This window comes from Marmota marmota, unplaced genomic scaffold (assembly GCF_001458135.2).
Source record: "Marmota marmota marmota unplaced genomic scaffold, marMar, whole genome shotgun sequence".
Lineage (NCBI taxonomy): Eukaryota > Metazoa > Chordata > Mammalia > Rodentia > Sciuridae > Marmota > Marmota marmota.
This window is the reverse complement of record NW_026000101.1, coordinates 16,377,885-16,381,976: the sequence shown is the minus strand read 5'-3', so window position 1 is coordinate 16,381,976 and position 4,092 is coordinate 16,377,885.

Sequence of the window (4,092 nt, the reverse complement as noted above, 5' to 3'; positions counted from 1 at the left end):
GTCCTATCCTCATGACCTCTTTTTTTTTTTTTAAATATTTATTTTTTAGTTGTAGTTGACACTATGCCTTTATTTTATTTTATTTTTATGTGGTGCTGAGGACTGAACCCAGGGCCTTAAACATGCTAGGCGAGTGTGTGGGAGACCAACCCTACACGTGAGTCACACTCCCCGGCTGGGTGCTGAGGTGCTCAGTCACAGAAATGTGGCAGAGCTTTCCCCACCCTTCTTGGGTTCGAGGGTCTGTGTCTCATGCATGGGTGTGCCTTGCTAAAGCCCCATGGGTGAAGCTATGCTCACCTGTTCCTTTGTAATATAACCCCTTGCCCTGTTTAGGATAGAATCTTCCATGGAAGTGCCTTGTGTGTGTCCCCTTCTCTTACTGTGCCCTTGGGTGTGGCCTACCTAATGTCAGTCAACCTGCTGACAGTGGACATCATGAAGATAGACTCAGCCCCCTGAAACCTGACCCCTTGCCTTATTTGAATAGCTTCTCCTCAGTAAAAGGGGTCAGCGTGTGTATGTGTGCGTTCTCTCTCTCTCTCTCTCTCTCTCTCTCTTCCTGCGGACCCTTAAGGAGAGAGGAGCCGTCACAGTGACTCCAAAGAAAAAGGTATTTGTGTCTCTTGTGTGGTTATTTTGTGCAGCCCAGTCAGCCCAGTTCAACTGGAGTGATCCCTGAGCCTTTTAGTCGCGAGAACAGAAACCCAGCACGAGTGCTCTACTGCTGAGCCACAACCCCAGTCCCATCCTCATGACCTCTTTTAAACCAAATTTTCTTCCCAAGGCCTCACTTCCAAATACCACTAACATATTACTTTGGGGATTAAGTTTCCAACACATGAGTTCTGGGAGGTAAACATTCCAACTACATACAGCAGGTGGCACTTCCGAAACTAGATCATAAAGCTACTGGATCATGAAGGTCTTGAGCTCTTATCTTCAGTGATGGAGAAAATATATCACCAGAGATAGTAACATTACTATGTAGAAAGTACCATGTTGGAGATGGGGGTGCGCAGAGGTCAAGGAGGGCTTCCAGGGAGAAATGACCCCTGGGCTGAGTCTTAGGGGATAAGTTGAAGTTTTCCCATCCAAGAAGATTGGAAGGAAGGCTCAAGGAGAGGAGAAAACATCAGGAAAAAGCTTGGAGATGCAGCAGCATGGAGTGTGTGTAGGGGAACACAGAGTGTTCATCTCTAGAATGTAAAATGCAAAATTAAGACTAGCAAAAGTGGCTGGGCTCGGTGGAACACGCCTGTAATCCCAGTGGCTCGGAAGGCTGAGGCAGGAGGATTGCAAGTTCAAAGCCAGCCTCAGCAATTTAGCAAGGCTCTAAGCAACTTAGTGAGACCCTGTCTCTAAATAAAAAAGTAATAAGGGCTGGGGATGTGGCTCAGTGGTTAAGCACCCCTAGGTTCAATCCTTAGAACAAAAAACCAAACAAACAAAAAAGACTAGAAAGAAAGAAGACTGGAAAGGTAAAGAGGTATGAGAGAGTTGTGGGTGCCATGTTAAGGACCAAGGGCGATGAGGAGCCATGAATTGGGCTTAAAAATGACATGTCAAATTTTGGCATATGGTGGGAGATTCAAGGGGGGAATCACTGAATCATGAAGAATACTCATAGCCCTGTTGAGCGACCAAAATGTTCAGTAGTAGGGAATGATTAAATAAATTTTGATGGCCCACACCATGGATAATTATGCCCCATTTTTCTAAAGTCTGCTTCATGATGAGTGCATATGCGCACATGCTATATACTGTGTTTCCTCCCTTTTCACCTAATATGGAGGTATGTGGCAAGATCCCAATTTTCTAAAATGCTGTCAGAAAAAGCAATCAGTGAGATGCAATAGGTTAATGATTAGGAGAGAAAGGAAGAGGGCCTAAACTAGGTGGTGATGAGAAGGATAGAGAATGGGGCAGAACAGAGATAGGAGGTCAAATTGTTAGGACTTGGTGACTAAGGACAGCCAAGGGTGTGGAGGTGGGAGGCCCTGCATTGTGTTTGACTTGGTCACCTTGGAGGTAGTCTGGATAGTGACATAGCCACTGACTGAATCCGAGCACAGGAGGCAGGGAAGTTTGGGAGGAGTGTGGGTTTGGATGTGTTGACTTCTGAAGCGCCTGGGGTGGGGCCAGTCAGTTACATCTGGTAATTATTGAACTAAAGCAATATCTGAAACCAGAGGATTGGAGGACTTGCCTTGGCGGATGTCTTTGGTTGAGAGCTCCAGGGTTTAGGGAAAAATTTGAATACTTAGTCTCTCATCTCAAATACTATTGCCAGTCAGGTTAAGTACATGGTACTGTTTAAACAAATGACTATTATTTATGAAATTATAAACCCCAGAAGACATATGTCCCCCCAAAAGATCTACAGTTATCAACACTGTATTGTGTCAGTTAAGGAAAAAAACAAATCAACTGTAAGGAACACAGAGCCAGAATGTGGAGTTTGGGATTTCTCAATGCAGCAGACCAACTATGTGGTCAGGGACATGTTTCTTTCTAGTTTTTCTGTGCCTCCATGGGGTCAGCTTCGTCCCAAAGCCAATGCCCCTCATAAAGGATGGCTATCAATAGCCACCAGGGATGCACACTTTCATGTTTATGTGCTAGAAATTCTGGGCCATCATTCAGAGTCAGACTCACAAGATTCTTTTTTTTTTTTTTTTTAATGGTTGAAGACTTCCGGTTTATTTATTTAATTTTTTTTGAATTTTTAACATTTATTTTTTAGTTTTCAGCAGACACAACATCCTTTTTTTTTTAATTTTTTATTGTGGGTTGTTCAAAACATTACAAATTTCTTGACATATCATATTCCACACTTTGATTCAAGTGGGTTATGAACTCCCACCTTCACCCCATACACAGATGACACAACATCTTTGTTTGTATGTGGTACTGAGGATCGAACCCAGGCCGCACGCAATCACTTGAGCCACTTCCCCAGCCCTCACAAGATTCTTCTTAATTTGCCCTACTTAGGTCACATAACCTCCTCAAAGCCCTGACGGTGCTCGAGGAATGATAAGTGCTCACTGGCTTTCACCACCAGAGACCCACTCTACTGGCAAGACTAGAGTCAATTTCCTCCTCAACAGTGGTGCAAAGTGTGAGGGGGCTAGGAACTTGAGGAAGAGGGAGTGAGGGAATGGAGGGGTAGGCCAGAAAAATGTTCACTAGACAAAATGTCTAGCTCTGCAAACCCAAGAACTCAAACCAGAGAAGAATGTTTCTCTTCAATTTTAAAGAAGAAACTGGGTGCTCCGGTCCTTTTCTTCTCTCTCTCTCTCTCTCTCTGTGCTAGGTATTAAACCCAGGAGCACTTTGTCACTGAACTACATCCCACCCCCTCAACCCCCCCCACACACACACACCTTGAGATAGGTCTTGCTAAGTTGCCCAGGCTGGCCTACAACTTATGATCCTCCTACCTCAGCCTCTGAAGTCACTGGAATTGCAGGCTTGTGCCACCACACCCTGCTCTGGTCCTCTTTTAGCAGGCAAAAGAATTGACTTTTCATTCCATGCTGTTTTTCACCATCTATCATCAATATGTGAATGATTCCAGAATATTTTCTTTGCCCTTTAGGGGTGCTTTTGGTCTCTTAAGGTAAGATATTAACAGGAGAGGCATCAGTCAGAGCTTGCCATGTGGGATGGTCCCAGGGTGAGCACTTTCACTGGCACTGAATGATTGAATTCGGTTCCTTTGATCCTGTGAACAATCTTGTTATGTCAATCTGATAGTTGAGGAAATGATGTCCAAAGAAGTTAAGCAAATTACCTAACAGCATGTAGTTGAATTATGACACATCTCCCACATTAACTAGGATTCTTGTTGAGTTGGAGTTAAGTGAGCTGAGTCACCACATGGGAAATGTGGCTAATGAACCAAGGGTGTCTCATGGAGCTGGGGGCTGAGATGCAGTGGAGACAAGAATCAGGAACTGAGACCTATCAGGATCCTCTCCTTTTAGCGCCATTCCTTTCATTCCCACTACATTCTTCTCTTTTCCTTCAGACTTTCCTGATTCTCCAGGCCTTGTAACAAAAAAAAAAAAAAAAAAAAAAAAAAAA